Here is a 22094-nt window from a genome sequence, read left to right as displayed (position 1 = left end):
AAATCTATATTCCCTTATCTATGTTCGTCCTGAGCTGGCAGTGAACTTAGCAACACTTAAATACCTACTTGGTATGAATTAAAATGATGTTCCTTGGTTGAGAGCATTGATTTTTCCACCAAATGGAACTTAGGTAGAATTACCACTTATGGGAGGAATTTCAGGAGAAATTCAAAAGTCGTATAAATAAAAAGGCTCCAGCAACCATTATCTCTAAACCACCCATGACTAATTAATCTTCTATTAAAAAATACTTTAAAATTTGCATTGTATGCAAAACATGGTATTAAGTCTGTCTGCGTAGTTACAGGTCTCATTCCTTTTCTCAAGTAGTTCAAAAACTAATGGTAGAGACAAATTAGTCCACCATCAAATGACTACTAAAACAATGGCAGATCATGGTGTGAGGTATTTCGAAGGCTATTGGCTTTATTTGTTTATATAGTTCTTGCCCTACTAATAAATCACATTACAAATCATAAACCTTGTAAAAACTATTGAGGTAAGAAAAAACACTAACAGTAGTGTACTAATTTTTTCACTTTCACTGGCTCAAGAGAACCAGAAACACCAGTTAAGAAACATTAGTTTGAAAACAAAACTACATAAAAATATAAGTTTTTCAATTTATCGGTCATTAATGCTGCCATTTGATTTTATCTTTGGCATTTGTACTTAATGAGCACTGACTTCATTATTTGGATCACTAAGGTTGATTATGGGGGTTCAGAATTTCATTATCACTTTAACGTGACTTTGGGCCAAATATTTATCTTTTTGTTCTTTGTTGGTCTCCCTCTGAAGTAGATACAATTATTTCCATGTCATTGCTTTGCTTTAAGAATAAGGAAAGCTTCTGGGCAGGAGAGGAAAGCTCTGAGCTCCTTTCCCTCCGAAGGGAAAACAGTCTCTGACTCCACACTGGCCTCTGTCCCCAAGAAGGAGGGACAGTGCTCACTGGTCTGGGCTTTTCTTCTTGCAATTCATTCTTGAAATCCTTGGTTCTTATGCTCTAAGTGTTTTCTCTTTCTTGCCTTCTTAGACTGTTGTTCCTCCTGTCTCCGTGGCCCTGTGGCTTCCTGGGAGCTCAGCCTTCCAGATCTTATAAAGAGGGAAGACCTGATATAAGGATAGGAGACATTTCTGATGATCATAGGCAGGAATTCGTGAAGGATATACCGTGTTTCCCCCAAAATAAAACCTCACTGGACCATCAGCTCTAATGCATCTTTTGGAGCAAAAATTAATATAAGACCGGTCTTACATTATATTGTATTGTATTGTATCATATCGTATCGTATCGTATCGTATCGTATCGTATCGTATCGTATCGTATTATAAAGACCCGGTCTTATATTATAGTAAAATAAGACTGGGTCTTATATTAATTTTTGCTCCAAAAGACACGTTAGAGCTGATGGTCCTGCTAGGTCTTATTTTTGGGGAAACACGGTAGTAATCATGGGTCTAAGGCCTCACATGTCTGGTGACCGGGGTACTTGGAGGCGAGGAGGAGTGAGTGAGGGGAGAGGTTTCCACATGACTTGGCTGGGCCTCATCTTTTTAATATTTATTTCATTCACACTGTACCTAGGAGGAATTCCTTCAAGAAATACTGAGTTAGCGCTGGAGCGTCTTAATTTTCTGTGCTGTTACGAAATTATATTGTTTGTTGTGTTTTCATGGATATTTCATTGGGAAGTATTTCATCGGAAAGGTGGGGAAATTGAATCACGTGGTTAATTAATTGCTAGGATGAACCCAAAGTCTCTTGAATTAAATTAAAATATTTTTCTACACAAGTAATACATGTTTATTGTAGAAAAATTAGAGATGAGGAGATGATTAAAAGTCATGAATACATTCTCACCATTTTATATGACTATTGTTAAAATGTTACTGTATATTCTTCTAGAATATGTGGTTTATAGGCCAATAGATAATATATCTATATTAATGTTATCTATTAATATTAAACAATATATTATTTGTCATGTATTATATGATAGACTATAAAAACTGTTTTACAATTTGTTTTTTAATTTAACATAACATATACATATTTCTATGTTAATAAATGCGTTTTTACAACAATAATTTTAGTTGTTATAAAATATTCCAGTTTCCTATTTTTGTTTTTCCCTACCTTACCATAGGTTTTTTCAATATATTTATTGTTGATGCTGCCATTTGACATAGCAATTATAATTAAAGTTTTGAATCACAGAGATATTCTTACAAATATTTAAATTCTGGCCAATATATTAATCTCATTTTCAGTATCACTACTAATACTTTGGTATCTTTTTTTAGTGGTATAAATATTTGCTGGTCCAACTTAAGTAAAGTGTATAGTTCAGCCTTTCCCCCCACTAATAGCATGTTTCTATCTCTACATCTGCAGCTAAATCACTATGATTTACAGATTCCTGAAGTCTGAGAGCCTAAAGTCATGTTTCTTTTGTGTTCTACTAAAAGAGCCATCAGAAAGATAGATAACATATGAATCCTTAAATATACAACAGAATGAAGAAAAAACAAAGTTTATTAAAATTAAAATTTTCTTTTGCACAGATAATTGCTAACGTATTTGTAAGTAATTAGGAAGGAATTTTTTGCTGGTGCATATTATTGTGAATATGGATATATATTTGTCTCCAATTTATTAAGTTTACAATTTGTTACTTAGTCTTTAAGATGAAACTAAGTAGATTTATCACACAATGGGTGATACTAGAAAGAGTGCCTCTTGCAGCATTTTGAGATACCCATAGAAAGGGCTCCATATCCATGAAAAGTCCAATCTTGACTTATTTTCATTCTGTGCAGTTCACCTCCCTCATGGCTCACTGAACCACAAGAGAGTGAATTTCCTGAAATGGTAACTTTGGCTTTCAAGAAATCGCTTTGTGTCAAATCATTCATTATTCTGAGACAACTTCTGGTCTTACTCCACTATTCCCCACTCCTACTGAGTGACCTGAACTCTAAGTTTATATTACCAGAGGCAATTCTGAGTAACTAACCATAAAAGTGGTAGAATAAATGGGTCTTTTCTTTTTGGAATAAGCAAATGGTTTTAGAACCTATATTCTTATTAGAGAGAGAAATGTTAACTTGAGGAAAATGTAACAAGTGTCCATCAATTAGGTTTCTTTTTCACAGTGGGGGAGTAGCATCATTATGGTTTTTGTTTTAGTTTTGTTTTTTAAAGTAAAGGAGTTAGGCCAGAGGAAATCATTTGGATACATTTGATAGTAGAGTCCTGTGTCCAGATGGTCCTTCTAGTTCTGTGTTTATACATCTAAGTGAAAAAATAGTTCAATAAGTACGCAAATGCCTTTTGTTTCTTTAATTTTACTAGTGAAGAGACTTTTAAATGCATTATAATTTCTTTCACATGCTGATTTGTATACTTATATTTTAATATTCACCTTTGAAAGGGAGGAAATAGTGCCTCACTTAAACCCATGATATGACAGGCTCTGATACGATTAAAATGAGCCAAACAGCTGTGAAGATATTTCTGCTCCTCCTTGATGAAGAAGTGATCTAGTTTGATAGATGTCTTTATTTCTAGCTTAATCACAGCATGCAAGATTAGCAATACATGTGTTTCACTTCAGTTAATTACTCAGAACACATGCACAATACAGAGCTTTACTTCAATTAATTACTTTGGATTTCAGTGCATTTAGGAGAGACCACACAAAAAATATTGGTTAGATTCCTTAGAAAAAGGTAATGAATGTTAGGGAAACTTTATGTACCAGCCTCCTCTGGGTCTAGATTTTCTGCCATCATAGTGAAAAACCTGAAAATATAAACACGTAGAACATAAAACAATGAATCAGATAGTCGGATGACCTAATATGCTGTCTTTAGCTATAGTCATTACCTGAGGGTTCAGAGAACACTGAAAAAGTATTAGATTAACAGTGCAAGGTTATAGGGAAAAAAAAAAAAAAAACAACGAAAGGCATATGTTCTTACTCATACATTGATCCACCATTTATGACCCTAAACATAAATTTTATTGGTGACTATTCTGTTGTGCTGGTCTTAGAAAAGTTTATAGATTTAAGACAAGGTTATTTTCTCATTTTTATTGTATGTGCTAAACTGCCATGTTTTAAACAACTGCTGATTACTTGGTATGATGTAAATAAACAATTAAGAGTTCTTTTATCGTTATAAACTAGAAATAATCTTAGGACTGACTCTAAGATATGAGAAAAGCTTCAAAATTGAGAAATAATAATAATAATAAATAGAATGTGGATTCTAAAGAAACAAGCTGTAAGTAAAGTGAAAGGCAGTTTACGCCTCAGGCTCATTATCAGAGACCAAGACTGGTAGCTAGTAAACATATCCTGGAGAGAAGACAGAGCATAGCATGGATGCTGGAGTTCACAAGAAAGGTACCTTATAGAACGATGACACCAAAAGTAACATACTCATGTGAAAATCAAAATGTGTTTGAAAGTACAGTTGCTGGGCAAAGAAAAAATGTGATGGGAAAGGCAGGTGACAAGGTGTATAAAATAAGGTGAAGAAATCTGTTAAAAATTAAAAAAAAAAACGAAAAAACAAATAATTTTATGACTGGGATACTGTTAGTGCACTAGAACACTTAAAGTTGAGAATTATATAAATATGTGTATGAAAAATGTGTCTGTACCTGCTTGATCCTTTTCCGTGGGCAGCGTTGTAGATGTCTCCATGAAAGAAGGACGGGCATATTTGTATGTGTTTTATTTTAAAGTTTATTTCCATTTTTAGAAGTGCCAAATCAGCTGAACTGGGAGGGACTCATCCAGGGTGCTACACAGAAGTTTGTAGTAACCTTTCTAAAGCTCTAGGAACTTTCATGATGTCAAGATGCAATGTTGAATATTTATTCATAGTACCCCAGCAGCAAACCTCAATGAACTTAGCTTAATTTCTGCACTTTGAAAGAGGATGTATCCTAACTCTGTGTCCTTCCGTAAAGGCAAAATTATTTATATAACACAGTAATGGTTACAGAAATTTTAAGTGTGGAAAACATTGTTAAAGATTGGCTTCCTAGTTCCACTTTGACTCCTTCGCTAATTGAGCCTTTAAAAGCTGTTTAAAAAGAAAGCAAAGCAAGATAAAAAGAAAGCAAAGCAAAACAAAACAAAAGAAAAAAGAGAGAGAGAGAGAGAAGTACCAATAGCCTTCAAAAACTCTACTGAAAAAAAACCATTCTATTGACAATAAACAGGGAAAACACCAATTTGTTTCAGGGGTTAAGTTTACAAATGTAACACAAATGCAAGAGCCAGTTCTCAAAAAAAACTGAGCAGATGAAGCTACTTCATGAATTGCTGTTGTATTCTTGAGAAAGAATAGTACAATACAGTTGAAAGAAGAGTTGCTTTCTGACTTTTGTTGGAAAATCTAAATTCCAACATAATTGTTAGATGAAACTATATAATCCAAATCTCCTCTTATTGACAATGGAATTTGGCTTTGGGTAAGTGACTACATTACTCATCTGTTAGTTATTCTTTTGAACAAAAGCAGTTTTGTTGCTCAACCTAGGATCTGAACAGATAAACGTCTAACACACTTTGCACTGAAGCTTGGGGGGCAGGGTGCCAAAGCCATCTCCAGAGTTCAAAAGTTAGTGTCACAATATAAAAGGATTTGCGTTATCTGATCATTCACATTCAATGTCCAAGAGCTGCAAAATATACAAATAATTACTTCTCTTGAGATAATTGAATTCTAATCTTTTCTATGGTTACCAAACTGGAAAGTTCAATTTTTCTAAAACCAAGATGTCATGTACCCCATTGACACAAGAACAATTAGACATAACTCACATTATAAAAATAGCGATTGTTCCAGAATATTCTGCAATGAGACAAAATGCAATGGGTCATTTTTATCCCCAAAGTATAATGAACTATCCAGCTAGTACAAAAGAGAGGCAGTTTGGTTCTAATGTACATTGGTTAATAAATGAAAAAAATAACAACTGTAAACACCAAGTACTCATGAAGGTACCAAAAGAAAAAAGTGATTTCCCGTACTATGTATTTTGAAACCAGGGACATATGTGAAGACTTATTATTATATCAGAACAATGATAGTGGCTGTGATCTTTGTTTTTGATTTAAAAATAAGTATATATAAAAAATGAAAAAAAGAAAAAGAATATTGTTTAGTTGTTGGCTCCATTTTTATGTAACTTAATGTCAATACCTAACTTTTAAAAATACCAAGGCTTTAAAATAAGTAAATGTTCAAAACTAAAACTTCGTTTAACTTACTGTTTACTATGATTTTTTTTGGTATATTTCTACTTTGAAACATGGTTTAAAATCACATACTGCGTAGAATGTGAAGATATGTTTCAACATACCGTAAAGTATTTATAATTAGAGAAATATTTTAGGTGAAGATCAATACATATTTAAAAGTGAAATATCTATCAATCTATATCTATGTATATACATATTTACACACCTAGATACATAATATATATTTATATATAAGCTCCCATTAACCAAAGGGAGATTAGAAATATTATGTATTTTTAATGTGAATCTGTTCCTACCCTATTTTTATCTGAAGTACCCTTTATTGAATAATAGTGTATATTTGATAAATATTTATTGAATTTGTAAAATTATTTCTTTCACATACTTAAAATACTGCCCAGTATTCAAGAGTGATTTCATTTATTTTCAGCTATGACAAACTGATTTTTAAAAATAAGTTGCCTTTATTTTAAAACCGTTGTGTCAATGTAGTTCAGTCTATCCATCCTTGAAAACAAAACATTTAAACTGAAAGATGATCATTATTTTTAGATTTAAATAACAATAGCTATTGACTGTTCAATTTTTGGATATTTCCAGAGTAGAAAGAAAAGAAAGCTTAGTTAAAACTAATTATAAAATGACACAGTAAGGGGTCTACCTTATTTTTTTTAATACCTATGCTACTAGTAATTATATTTTCCTGCGATAACTTGGGTCAAGGGTAGCAAGTGCCCGGGGCCAGGCATGTGAGCACCTTCTGGAGCTGCTGGGTAGGTAGGAGATTTGGGATGAGATGTTGACATACCCTGTTTAAAAGGATTTAAATTCAGTCTTCAGTTTTTGTTTTTTTTAACACTGTTCTCATCAAACAAAACCATTTGCCTCCCTAGTATTTTAGGCAGAGGGGCTCAATTAAAATGAATGTACAACACTGGTTCTCTAGTGGCCTCTGGAAAGGCAGCACCGGCTGATTTGATTAGTTAATGCAAATTCTAGTTCACACTTGGAAATTGTAATGTTGTGTTCCCAGGGACCCATATTTTTATGCAGAGAAAAGTGTATAGTTCTAAGAATTTTTTGTTACAAATATACAAACAAATAATCAAAAAGGTCATGCACACATTTCAAAAATAATCAAGTCATCAGAAAGGAGAGTAAGTATTGAAAAAGGGGAGTTTGCTGAAATAAGAGGTACTGATGTGAGGCAGTCCTGATGTTTTAATATTGGCTTGTTATACACATTCCTATCTGTTACATGTGTTGTATTTGAGCTTTTGCTTTTGTAAAATACAGGCACAATATGAAATAGAGATCAAGGAAAATAAGTAATTGGAGCAAGTAGATTAACACAAATAAATTTCCAGTGGTCAGTGCTGAAATTTGTTTCTGTTCTTGCTTTCAGTGTATTCCCGCTTATTCAAGTGATGCTTCCTAGAAGAGATAATGATTATAAATATTGGCACTTAACCACGAAGCAGAAGTTAAATGAACTGGGAAAATAAACTTCACTGTCCTGTGATTTCATGACTGATATCAGCTAGCAGTTGTCTAAAATATTTATTTTCTTAACCTGCTAGTTTGCATGACAATTACAAAGAAAGGATTCTACTGAAGTGATGCAACATATTCATCCTCCTCCCTTTTTTCTTTCACCTGACCTGTTTGCCTTGCTGCAGTAGTGTCTTCAGTTTGTCACCCTCAGACCTCCATCCCATAACTAGCCCCTGATATTCCAGGTGAGTGTTATTTCAACACCTGTGTTGCTATCACAGACTGGTTCCTGAGTGGGTCCCTACACACCTGTGTAAGAGTGGCTGTGTAATGAATGAGGAGTGGCTTGGCAGCAGATAAAGCCCAGGCTGATGAAGCAATCACAAATCAAGAAGATTTCGGCAAGAAGCCTTAGCTAAAACTCTAGGCAGCCTAGGAGTCAAAATGAGGACGGTGGTTATGGGCATGGGGATTTAGAAGAAAGTCTTAAGTATTAAGAAAGTGTTGGAGGGGATAAGTCTGCATTTCAATCTGAGAGCACCTACAGTTCTGAATAAGAATCACAGCAAAAGCATGAACAGCAAGGGAGATACAAGAATCCTCTCCCAGGAGTGGGGACAAAGAGGTCTAGTCTTAAGAGTTCCAAGGTTCTTAGCTTCTTAAGCCAAGAAATTAGTATTTAGAAGCTGGGTTTAAGGTCAAAATGCTATTTGATTCCGAGCTGACTCTTTCGAGTCTTAAAATCTTCTGTCTAGCATCAAAGGTTTGTTCCAGAATTGGATACCAGAAGTCAGAATTTAGTTGACCTGTTCAAGATCATAAGCTAATTAGTGCTAGGGCCAAAATAAGATCCCAGGAATTGAATTCCGAGACCAGGGCACTTTGTGTCATACTAGAAGTGCAGATGGAAATGTTTAATTGTTTTTGACATGTTCACTTGTCACTGTTGTTTTATTACTACAAAGAGAATCACTAATTAGATTCAGATTACTGGAGATATGAAATAAAGCAATTCACAGACACATCCAATAAAAATATACACAAATCTGCCTTGGATTTTCAGAAATCCTCAGAATTGACTGATTTTCCTGATTATCATTTATACATTGTGGGGACAGAGCCCCAGAGTGCAGTTTCCAGGCTCTCAGCCTCACGTAGAAAGGTGCTGGCTCAGGTAGTAAATGGCCATCAATTGTGATTGGATGGCCACCAGCGGTGGCTAGTTGGCCGTCAGCTGTAACCAGTGAGCCATTGGCCACTAATATAACTGCTGTGGCTACGCTAGAAGAAAATGGGGGCTAGCAAGAAGATGGTGGCTGAGCTAGCAAGAGCGGATTGCAGAGAGGCGGATGCCGCCAGTGAGAATATAATGGTATGACTCCCCCATCTACGGCTCCGTGGGTGTTTCTGTTTGGCCTCACCATGTCCTGAGTTCTTATGTGGGGAGCGGGAGCTGAGACCCCGCAGGCCGCCCTGCATGACATACATCATTTATACATGTCCAGTGATTTGGAAAAATATTTGAAAGAGCTGAAAAGAGGAGGAGAAAATCTTATGTGAGAATATCTATAACAAGTTCAAGTCTACACTCTGGCTACTGAGGCATGAATCAAGATACAGCAACATCAGCACCTCTTGAACCAGGAATGGCATTTTAACAATCTCCCCAGGTAGGTATATGCACATTAATGTTTGAGATTAAAGTTTGGGGAGCCTTCTTTTTATTGACATTAAGTGAATAAAAATGTAAGTGAATTGAAACATCAAAACTCCTTAGAAAATTTTTCTTTAAAGTTTGAATTTTACATTTTAAAACTATGGGAAAATATTAGAGATCTTATCAAATATTTTTTAACTTCTTGTTCTCTCACTTTTCTCTTATGAAATATTTCATTATCAAGCTATTTATGAAGTATGCTTGGTCAAAGCATCCCATTGTTTTACTATAATATTAAAATATATTTTTAATGGATTATAATAAACTATGAGCTTGCTTTCTTAAATTACAATTGCGTTCTCCCAGTTTTTGTTGTTGCTCCATGGTCCATTTTTTCTTTTACAACTTTTTAAAAATAAATATGCGAATGTAAATCATCAAAGATTGCTTTACATCTGCCATCCCGCCTCTATGATGTTTACTAAATTAGAGCTTCACTGTGAGGACAGAGCCCCAGAGAGCCGTTTCCAGGCTCTTGGCCTCACGTGGAAAGGTGCTGCCTCGGGTAGTAGATGGCCGTCAGCTGTGGCTAATTGGCTGTCAGCTGTAATCATTGAGCCATTGGCCACTAATATAACTGCTGCAGCTACATTGGGGAGTCGAGTGGAAGGGAGTCCAGGAGAGTTGCTTGGTTGGCAGAAAAGCGGACAGCAGGTCGCACGTCATGTGAATCCAGCTTCCAGTGAGACTATAGTGGTATGACTCCCCTACCTATGGCTCTGTGGGTGTTCCTTTCTGGCCTCACCATATCCTGCGTTCTTATGTGGGGAGCGGGAGCAGAGACCCCGCAGGCCGCCCCGCACGACATCCACACACCTTATTTTGTTTTGTTTTATTCTAAGTTGCTCATTACCCAGCCTAATCCAATTAACTATTAGTCTTGACTTCAAATGCCTTTTAAATAAAATTTAAATCCACCACCCAAAGCAGTTTTGACATAGAAATCGATGTTTAAAAATTGTGCTACCGGCATAGAAAGCAGTACCCAAAGACAAGTTCCAAAAAATATTTTTGGCAAAGGCAGTATCAGTAGGGTAAATGTCCATTTTCCCAGGTGTCTGCTTTCAAGGTATTTATAATACAGTCAGTCATATATACAAGTCTGATATAGTTGCTAGAATATTCATTTCATTGCCTTAAAAATATGTCAAATAGCTGAACAAAGGAAAAAAGGCAAAATTCAAATTGTACCTTTTTTCCATAATTAAAGATGAAAACTTGAGTCACAGGTAGAAAGAGTAAAGCAGTTCACTATAAAAATGACAGAAGGTTCTAGGTCAAGTCAGCTATTGGAAATAAAGCCACTATCATGTTTCATCAAATATTAGGATTCAATGCCAAGAGTTTTCATTATACACAGGGTACGAAGTACTTCATAAATCACCATATCTGCTGACATTCAATTACATTCGGTCTTATTAATATGAACTGCAGAGTGTTTTTAGGTGTCTACTGGCTGTAAAACCAGCCTCTTCATTAAAAAAGGTTGACATTCACACATGGCTCAAAGTTTCACAAAACACCTTAAACATCCAAGGTATAAATGCTGATCATTTTAAATGTTTCCAACTACACACTAATTACGTAAGAATTTAAAAAATAAACACCTGTCTATATGCCTAGGGCCTGATGGCATAGCAGAATTTGTGAAAATCAGATAGTGATTTTCCCAAGAAAATGTAGTTCATCCACATCTATTTCTATGTGATTTCTATTTATTTGGCACAATAATACATTTTTATGAATGAATCTGGTGCATTTATGAAGTAGTCTCAAAGTCTCTAGAAGAGGAAACAGCTGTCTTTGTTTTTGTAATTGCAGGTTAATAGCCCCTGTGCAGAACAGGTAATGTTGAATTATATGACTCAACATTTTACCATTCTGAGACTTCCAGGTAATGTGGACTCATCTTTTCTCTCCCTTTTATATATTCTCTTCCAGCTAACCAATCCTTAATGCATACCTTTTAAATCAGAGATTTAAAACATTGGCTGTATTTGAGTCTCATAAAACTATAGATTCCTGGACCAAGTATTCTGATTGAATGTTCTGTGGGATGTCCAAAGAGGGTATTATTATTACTATTATTATTATTTTATTATTATCCTCCAGTAATTCTAATATACAGTCAGGATTGAGAACCACTCTTAGGTCATAGCTGTTGGTGACTGAAAGCCTCTGTAATTTTGCAGGTAGTAGAAGAGAGAGGAGGTATTCTTAGTAGATGTTCTCAAGACCACCAGAAATTTTATGGATATTTATATGACCTGCACAGTCTTTTAAGATTCATTTGCCTATCTGTGTATCTTGTACTATATGTAGTACAAGATCTATATATAGAACATAGGGTGCCAAAAAAAGTATATGGTATACATTTTAAGAAACGAAAACTGTATTAAAATTGTAATACTCAATATATACCAATAACGAAAGATGAATACAAGTCACGTTTGACTTCTGCAATTATAAGAGGTGCTCAAAGTAGTTACCACCAGCGTCCAGACCCTTCTGATTACAGCAAGCTACTGCTTGAGCAACGTTGACCAAAGTGTCCACTTGTATACATTTTTTTGGCACCTCTCTCTCTCTATATATACACACATACACACAGTCTATATATATCTATATCCGTATATATGGATATGTATCTTTGCTCGCATGTTACACCCCATATTTACATAGAAATGAATATTTTATCTGAATTTGGTTTAAAGTAATCTGTTCAAAGCAAGCTACTTTAAACCCTATTTTCTGAGTTATGGAAGCACCTTGATGAGAAATATTTATTCATAACCACAAGGTGGTGCTAATGATCTGTAAATGTAACCGGTCTAATTCAGAATTAAATTAAATTGGTGTTTATATATGCAGGTTGAAATCGTGTGCTATCAGCAAATTTTCCTTTTCTTGGAAATGGATGTTATGATTTATAGTGACAGTAACATAAACTGCTTTCTATGCTATGTATATAATTTCTACCTGCCCACAATGCACTAAGAGGTTTTCTTTCTTTGGGAAATTTCCTGTAGAGATGTTATTTAAATTTTCTACTTTAAATGCTTGGCTATTGTTATAGTACAGAATTGTTAAATATATTTCAAATAGATAATATAGACAGATAAGAATGTTTCTAACACTTAAGTTTAAAAATATTTCTAACACCTAATTTATTTCCGCAAAAATATTATAGTTTTATCAGAATAAAAAGTAACAGAATTATTTTCCTAATTTTTATGAATGACACTGAGCAGATTTAATTAATTTGTTTCCTAATTTATGAAATTCAGAATTGGAATGTGCTCAAAATTTACAAATGTTAAAATATTTTTTCTTTGGTAGTTTTACGAGTTTGAGGAGATTAACGTTTTACTTGGTTTGGGCTTTAGTTAATAATTTTCCAAAACTTAACTTTGTAATAAAAGAACATACTAAAATATAAACACAGAAATCATCCATGGAATTTACTCCAATAAACATTATGAGTGTCTTTTTATTTTTTGAGGCAGAAACTGCTGGGTTTCATGAAGAGAGAGGGCATGTTCCCTATCCTTAAAAAAAAAAAAAAAAAAAAGAAAAAAAAAGTGTGGTTTAGTGAATTTAAAAGTCTTACTATAGTGGAGATTAAGAGATTCGTGATTCCCTCTCTTTTCCTCCTCTCTAGTACCATCTTGTTAGGCCTCAGGATTAGACATCTTCCCATATGGGAAGACTCAAAGCATCCACCTTTGTGAACAATAGTATTTCCATGCAGCATGGTGGGCTTGTGAGGCAAGCATGAGTTCTGTCTTCCAAATAGAAGATGTTTGACTGTTTTGTGAAATATGGCCATGAGTGAAGCAGAGAAAAGATTTGCATTACACCATGAAAACATATTTTTTAGTATTCCAGAAACAGCTCGCTTACTCTGGACAATTTCTAAGTTCTCCTGTCTTCCAGTGGTCCAGTTTCAGACTGAGTTCATCACAAGTATGTTGAACTGCTTTGGTGTTGAAGGCTTTCAAAGACCTTCTCTCAGAACACACTCCCTTTGTGGTAACATTTGTCTCCACTTGCACTTTTCCGTTTTTCATTATGTGCAAACTCAAGTGCATTTCTATTCATGAGAAACTAGGCTGGGTTCACTCTGAAGCTGGTCTATGCTTCAGAAAGTTAAAAGCAGTTAAAAGTCTCCAGAGGTGAGGCCGAATGTAGTTATAGTCGTTGTCATTGAAATCAGGATTTTCTTGCTGCTGAGATTCTATGGCTATTGCAGGAATAGCTTCATGAATCTAGGTCACTGCTGTCCAGACTCTTAACTTGGGCTTAGGATCCTGTCGCCTGGTGTCACGTATACAGCATCCTGAGCCAAGGTTATGTGATGACTTGTCCAAATGCTCGTTACTGACAAATGACCGAAAGGAGTAAGGAACATAGCTGTGTTCTTTAATTGGAAGATAAGACTGTGTGTGGCAATGGTCAAACTACCGCCAGCAAGGTACCTATGATATACAAATGTCCCCATCCTTTATCATAGCCCTTGGAAATATCCTGCGTTTTTAAAAATTGGGCAGAGACATTTCACATTTTTCAAACAAGCTTCAAGACAACCAACTAATTTTCGTACTATTTGCTCATTTGTAGCACTTACGATATCAATGGCCTTAGCAAGTATAGTATATGACTTCAGGTCACAGTTTGTATTTTAAAAACTGTATTTGTTGACCAAAGACTATTGTTTTCTTCCAGGTCTGGTCTATGAACCCTTCGTGACTAACATAATAAATGCAATTCATCTTTTAATTAAAATTCCATGGATGTGGTCTATTTAGTCAGGAACTTCAAATTTTATCGCTTCTATAGCATAGCCAATACCTAAAGTACATTAAGGGATTCACAATTACCACTTAAAACTCATTATTGGAATGTTTAGCGGTAATACAGTAAAGTTATAAACACATGTACATGTTTCTTTTGCTATCTTTCTTTGTGCAGTTTTCTCCAAAAACAAGTTCTCCAAATTTAACAAGGAAAATTTTATTGCTAATTAATTAGATTTAGAAAAGAATCCGGAAGCTAATGGAAACAAAAAATTAAAAAGAGGGGGGTAATTTTTCCAAAGTATCCATGAAATCTTTACTGCAGCCATATAATGTATATTATTCAATTTATTTTTCTATAATGTTTGCCAAAACAGTGCTTTACATAATATGTAAGTGCATACAAAATTGACTGGTGGAAAAAAGCATAGAATGGACTTTTTATCCAGGCAAAAAGAGTGTTCTCATATTGTTGTATACCTCAGAGAATTTACACTTCTTATCGTAATTTAAAGATTTTCTTATCTAATTTAAAGAGTTTTATCATAATATTTGGTGGAAAAAAATCTGGTCATTTTAAATGAGTGATACTGTTCTTCAACAGTAGATGGCACTATTGTCATTTTCTAACAAAGTGCTGAGTCAGATCTGGCCAAGACTCACCAGATGCACACACTCTTTCATTTAAGGAGAGAGAACGACTGCCATCCAAGAATCAATCTTGAAAGTCTTTATTCATCTGAATTGATATCAAAGTTTCTTTTGCCATCCTATATTTTAAAACACAGAATTTCCATCACCCTTTGCTATTAACTAACTGCTTCATTGGGATAGCCTAAAATTCTTTTATGTGTAATGATTTTCTTTTAAATGATTTCAGTCTTTTTGCTGGCATAACAGAACAGTCTTACAGAAATGACGCTAAGGAAAAACATCTTTCTTCATATAAGGCTAATAATACTCTTTATTTATCTTTGATATTTATTATCTCTTTTCAATTGTATTTCAACAGCATTTCAACAGTATTTCAATAGCATTACATTATACATGGCAGTGATCGTAAAACAGTAAACTCAGTTTTCATTAGGAAGATTATCTGTTTTTACATTTTCTTACAAATTGCTGGAATTATCTACCAGTTCTTTTGTCAATCCTAAATCCATTTACTGCTACATTTTATCTTAAAAACAAATGAAATAATAATAGCAGCAACAACAATAAAACTGAGTTCACTGCTTTTCCTTGCAGTGGTCATGCTTTTTCAATTGTCCAGTTTAATACCAAATCAGCCATTACTCACCAAAGGATTAGCGTCTTGCAAAGGTGGATATTATTGACAGTCACAAATGGATTTCTAAGCATTTCTCTAAAAGTCCTCACTAATGTTCCTATCACAGCAGCCGTTAAACATGTCAGTTCCTTCTTGAAAAGTTTTGTTTTTGCTCCAACCAAAAAGATAGGATTTGCCATCTGAGGAGTTTCATTTTACTTTCATCATGGATATCTAGTTTGCTTTCTTAGGATTATCATGGTTGATTGATGGTGTAAAATAATGTATCGATAAAAGAATACTTTGGAGACAACTCTGCGGAGATGATCTGTTTTATTTGCTGTTGTGCTTCCCTGTAACTCAGAAAATTGATGGATGACTATTACATTTGAGCTTGTAAATATTATATAATTTTCTTTAACATACTTAGGATGTCTTTCATCTGCTACAAAGACATATTTTATTCCAAGTAATTTGGGTATAAAGAGTGCATCTTATCATTTCCCGTATTCATTCTGTCTCCTCTATTACGAGAGCCAAGGAAGAAAGCTAACTTTTAAATATCTGATTTGACAATATCCTATTTAAGCAGAAATGGTATAAACAAAGATGAAACATTTTCTCCAAATATGCAAAGAGATCAGATATTGCATTATGGTTAGATGCCTAGCATCGTTCATTTATATTACCCTATAGACGTGGTTGCATCAGTACCAAATTACTGTTATTCTTTATATTTAGGTTTGAAATTAGATGCCAAATAGCCTGCTGCTTGTGTTGAATCGTTCAGCCTTATTAACAAGTGGAGCTATTGGAGACAGAATCATCTCTAATTTCTGTTTCAGTTTGGTTCAATTCAATCCTTGTTTTCATCAGAATCCATAAAGACATGGCTTTTCTTTGTTCAAGTCTTTGTTACATGTGCTATACTACATGTAAAACAGGCAAAGACCTTACGTGCTCCTTGGAGTCACGGAATGTTCTTATTTCTCTTTGTGTCCCATAATTAGCATGATGATGCCTTATACAGGCTAATGTGTTGCTCAGCGAATATTTATGTATTTAATCTTTAAACAGGATAGCTGGCTCTCTGCTAAACCTGGTTTAATCTGTCGGGGGCTACCCACATCAGCTTGTCTTCTAAGCAGTGTATTGATTCTCTCTTCTACCCTATCTAGTGACCAAGAAAGTTCCTAAAAACAGTATTCTATTCCACCTGCTTTATGTGCGTTTCTTTAAAAAATATCTGGAGATTTGCTTTTTTTTTTTTTTTTAAATCTGAGGCTTCATCAAGACAATACAAAAGATTAGTTGAGAGGTATAGAAACCATATATATATATATAGTGTATGATTGTTCATGAGCTATGTGCTATCATATAACTAAACTTAGAAAATGTGATCTAGTTACGTCCAGGCAGTTTCCGTTATTTCCAAGATTTCTCTCAGGCATTTGAGATTTAAACTTAGTTCAATTCAGGATTTTAACCTCTCTCCCTCTTGCTGTTTTAAGTTGAGTTTAAATCATGGAGATTACACAGGCTGTAAGGGCTAGGTCACCATCAGTTCTCTCAGGCCTCTGCTTAGACGTGCCGTAGCACTATAGCCTTGGCAACAGCTAAGACTTCACAGGTCTTATTTATTACTGAGGGAGAAGGCTCAAGCCTCTTTTAATTGTAGTATCCCTTCCTCATATCTGTGTGACATTCGCTAAGTTTCTTTTTGATCAGCTAAGTTTTCTTTTTGTCCAGCTGGACCATGCAGCAGTCTCTGCTCTCCTGCTCCAGGGCAGAGTTTGCTTTTTGAGTTCCAGATGGACAGCGAACCATTGTTCTTTCCTCTTGGGGTACTGACCTACATTAGAGGTCTTTTCTCTATCTACCCTTGCTGCACCATCACCCGCTCACTCTAATGGAGAACAAGATCCAGGACTTTCCATACCAGGGTGTCAGACTCTCACTTTGACTCCTTTGCTTCTCTGGAAGCTCTTATCTGATCTGCAAGGTAGGCAAAAAGCAAAGCAAAACAGAACAAACACCTTCCTCAGTAGGCAGTCTTCTAAATATTTTAAATATTTTACACCGAGGCTGGCTTTTTAAAACCTAAGGTTGCTCTAGGTTTTCTGTTTTGTTTTCTGTTTTCCACTGACCTCTCTCCCTCTGGCAGCGCTCGCCTTCAGTGTTTAAGGTCTGTGTGGGAGTGTGAGATGGGAAGAAGATCTTCGGCTCCTGCCTCACGTACCACCCCGTCCTAACATAATATAATAAACTCTTCAGGGAAGGGGCACTAGACATGTTAAACATCTTGATAACAACACCATGAAGAATGGTTTCCTTTTTACAGGTGAGGAATGAGATGTAGGAAGATAAGGATGTCATAACAACAAATTATAGAGAGACACGATGACAGTGTGAATTCAGTGTTACCTATTCATCTTCTCTCAGTAGGATATTAGTGAAAATTTTAGGCATGAATGCCAGGGAAAGCGACTTTCTAATTCTGGTGTGGTTTTCTCCTGCCATCACCCCAGTTCTACATCATCTACTTTTACAAGCTGGGATGGTCCACAATCTCATTTTAATTCACACTAGTCCGTGTCAGAATGGCTATTTTTGGCTATCAGCACTGATATAATAATTACAAGATCATCTTCTCTTTGGCATTCTTAGGATAGGCCCGGGTTTCTCAACCTTGCTACTTGACATTTGGGACCCGATAGTTTTTGGACAAATTCAGGTCATTTGGACAGTTGTGGAGGACTGTCTTGTTGATTATATCAGTATCGACCTTTGCTTACTAGATGTCAGTAGCGTTTCCTCCGGTCATGACAATCAAACATATCTCCAGACATTGCCAAATGTCCCCTTCGAGGCAAAATTGCCCAACCCTCATTAAAAACTACTCTGTAGGTTTTTTTTTTCCCCCCCAAATCTGTAACAATTATACCCTACTGTCATATACTCTACTCTTTGAGAATTATTTCGATTCTTTACTCAAGACTCCAGAACTCTGTGTAAAGGCTTACAACATGTTTTGGGGATGATTCCCGTTTTGTAGGGCTTGAAATTGATATCATTTTGAGATCCCTCTTTAAGAAAAAGAGCACAGAATTTTATAGAAATAAAACTAAGCATAAAAATTAACTATTTTGGATGAGCAAAAATTACAAGAAGTCACAAATTTTGAAAAGCTGACAAATGCCACAAATAACACAAAATCCAGAAAAAAATACAATATAGTTATTAATTAGCTGTTTATAATACTCGTTTTGAACTACTACATTTTTGGCTAGCTATTCTTTGATAACCTCTTCCTATAATGAGATGTTAATACTATTTTTTAGAGAGAAAACAGATTAGTTAGATTTTTTTCTCCCATGGATAAATTGACGTTTGTTGTTATTGATGTTTCAGAAAAGTTTATTTCAGCCTCACAACCTGATATGCTTGTGATCCAATACATGGCAATGCATTAATATGCGATTTTGAACATAGACAGTTCTCTGCTTTCAGTCCTGTCCAAGAATTCCGATAACTTCTGTTTTATGTGACTGCTATCAAAAAGGAGATAAAATGTGAGAAGTGTTTCGTAATAATTAACAATAATAAGTGTGGCATTGTTGAGTTTATTCATGACAGGAGGACATTTCTGTTTTAACTAGAAAATCATGAGAACCGAATCCTTTGCTCACAATTTTACAGGTTTGATTATTGGAAGAATCTTTCACAGAATACCTTCTAGATCCACTCATGTCAATATTTTTTCTTCTACTTCACACGTTCTTTCAGTTCCTGGTGACAGTGGACACATTCACATTGACAGACAACCTCTATCTTTTCACATGACTGTCATGGTCCTGTGTAAGTCAATAGGGGACACATGGGGGATGGTGCCCCAGGGAGGCTAGCAAAAACCCAGTTATACACAGAAATGACTGTGAACCGTGGAAACATAGCCCACTTTACCCAACAAAAATCTTCTCTCAACTCACCTTACCCTAAGCAGGATCAACAAAAGGCCACTGGCCGCTGCAATATACCCTTAAACCTAGTGGAAATATGACAAGGAGGACATCAGAATGGAAAGAGACAGATGTGTTCATTGATGGTAGTTAAAACATCATGTTTGTGAAGTTGACAAAAATTTACCTCAGTGAAAATTTCTACAGCCTCTCCCAGGGCCTTGGAAGTGAGGGGCCCTAAACATAAACTTCATTCATTAGTTTAAAGCAAACACAATTTGACCATAGCTGCTGTTGCAGGAAAGATAGTGGGGGAGATAGAGGAGGAGAGAAGACCAAGGCAGGAGGTTTATACTGGGTCACAGGAAACAAGCAGAGAGAATCAAGAGTTCAGGTTTTCTAAAAGATGCAAAGAAAATTTCCCAGCAATAATCAACGTAATCAATGTTAGCTTTTTCACCTTGAAACTAATAATACTCCCTCCTTTCAAAACGATATAGAGAAAAAAAGTACTTAGTAGTGTTTATGGTGAGTAGTGCATGCCCACTGGATTAAGAGCACTCTTGATTAGTTTGATCTGTTCTAGAATTTCTTGTAAATGGAAACATACAGTATGTATGTTTTTCTATCTTGCTTTTTTAGCTTAACGTAATGTTTTTGCGATTCATCGGTGCTGTTGCAGGTTTATCAATTATTTATTTCTTTCATAGCTGAGTCGTATTTCATTGAATATTGGACCATGATTTATTTATTCATTCATCTGTTGACGGACATTTGGATCATTTCCAGTTCTTGGGCAGTACAAGCAAAACTGCTATGAATGTTTATATACATCTCCTTATATGGCTGTATGTTTTAATTCCACTGGGGTAAGTACATTGGATCATATGGCATGCATATGTTTAAAGGAATATCATGGGCAAGTTACTTAATTTCTCTATACTTGAGATTCCTCAGTTGCTGTAAATGAATACTTTAGTATCTAATTTATAGGGTGTGATGAATCTAAACCATACAGAATGTTTAGCACCACGCGTGGTACTCGGTAAGCATTCAGTACATGAAATGATCGAAGTTATTATTAGGTAAGGATGTTCTCTAGGACAGATGAAAATTGAGGCTCCAGTCAGTATGGTTGTAGGTTTCTTCCTCAATTCAGAAGGAAAATCAAGTTGTTTGGAGCCCACTGTCAGAGTTTTAATCTCCGCACCATCACTTGGTTGCTTGGTGTCCTTAGCAAAGTCCTTAACCTCTCTGTGCATGGTTTCCTCATTTGTAAAACTAGGGAAAATTCTGTTTTACTAGCAGTATTAATAGTATTATTATCATTATTTCCATATTATATTCAGATTTTAAGGGAATTCTTTATATTGGGAATGCATATTGTTCAAATGGATTTTGTGTAGCTTGATATTTAGATAAAAGAGGGTAAACTGCATTTGGTAGGTGACTTGCATAGCAAAGGTTTTTTTGTAACTGGAATGGACTGTCTCTCTGTTTCTCCTTGTAAAATGCCCGGATGCTAGAGAATACCCTCCCCTGTAACCTACAGCTTCTGTGGTCTCACTCAATCAAAACACTCCCTCAAGGAGATTTTTCTGTTTTTATAACCTGGTTGGCGTTTATGAGAGTAAGTCTTTTTTCCTTAGCTGCTCTGTGAGATTTATGTAATTTAGGATTTTGTTGTGAGGTTCCTGACAGATGGAGGAGGACATGGAATTGTAATGGCACTCAGACATGAAACAGAAACTGTGATGCATCTAGTGTTTTTATAGTCTAATTTCTGTAGCACGTAAAATACTAAAAGCTCAAATTCTGCCTTACCTGGTAATGGCACTGTCTGAATGTAGGCTGCTAAGGAGCTACGCTGATATGGAAAAGGAGGGACTTGCTTAGATAAACTTTTGTGGAAAAGTATTGCTGTCAGCAAGAATACAGCCCTTACATAACCTAGTCCCACGAGGCTGCTGGGGATCGCAAGGTCAGTAAAATGTCCTTCATGTTTGCAAGCCAGAGTGTCTCTATCTTCATTTTGTGTCTTGATGTTACAAATTTCAGTTTTCTGTTCTGTAAGTAAGATAAAATAAAAAATATTTCCAACTGTTTTTAGTGAAAAATAATGATTAGTAATAATCTTATGAATTACTTAAGTATGAACATACAATAATAAAACTAGTGCCTTCGTTTTGCCTGTCAAATTCTAAAAATCTTCTAAGTTTGATTGGTGACTAGGTTTTAAAGATACTATTCAAGAGAAAACTGTGAATGATATTGAGAAATTTATTGTCTGGCTTAGTGATTTTTAGAGACTGTAGAATAAAAGACACCAATTCATTCATTCATTCATTCTTTCATTCACTGAAATCTTATTGAAGGCTAGGTGTTATTTTGGGCACTGGAACAACAGTGCTGTACAATATAAAGTCCCTCTGGTGGTGAAAATGGGCACTAAACCAAAATAAAATAAAATAAATTTATATATATATATATATATGTATATATATATAGCAATTTATATATATATACATACACATATATACATACATATATATACATATATATGTA

At 35.1% G+C, this 22094-nt stretch overlaps 1 long non-coding RNA gene across 3 annotated transcripts in view; it reads left to right on the top strand.

Annotated features, from left to right (window-relative positions):
- Positions 1-22094, top strand: part of LOC117026014 (uncharacterized) — a 44842-nt gene that overhangs the window by 9828 nt on the left and 12920 nt on the right. For 2 of the 3 annotated variants that reach the window (XR_004423674.1, XR_004423675.1), the window contains 3 exons: positions 7699-8032; positions 11326-11398; positions 20240-20398. This is a non-coding gene — a long non-coding RNA (uncharacterized LOC117026014). Of the gene's footprint in view, positions 1-7698; positions 8033-11325; positions 11399-20239; positions 20399-21379; positions 21511-22094 lie in introns of all 3 variants that reach the window. The other variant, XR_004423676.1, reaches the window with a different exon arrangement.

The sequence above is a fragment of the Rhinolophus ferrumequinum genome, chromosome 8, assembly GCF_004115265.2.
Source record: "Rhinolophus ferrumequinum isolate MPI-CBG mRhiFer1 chromosome 8, mRhiFer1_v1.p, whole genome shotgun sequence".
In the NCBI taxonomy this organism is placed as follows: domain Eukaryota; kingdom Metazoa; phylum Chordata; class Mammalia; order Chiroptera; family Rhinolophidae; genus Rhinolophus; species Rhinolophus ferrumequinum.
This window is presented reverse-complemented; position numbering and strand designations above follow the sequence as displayed.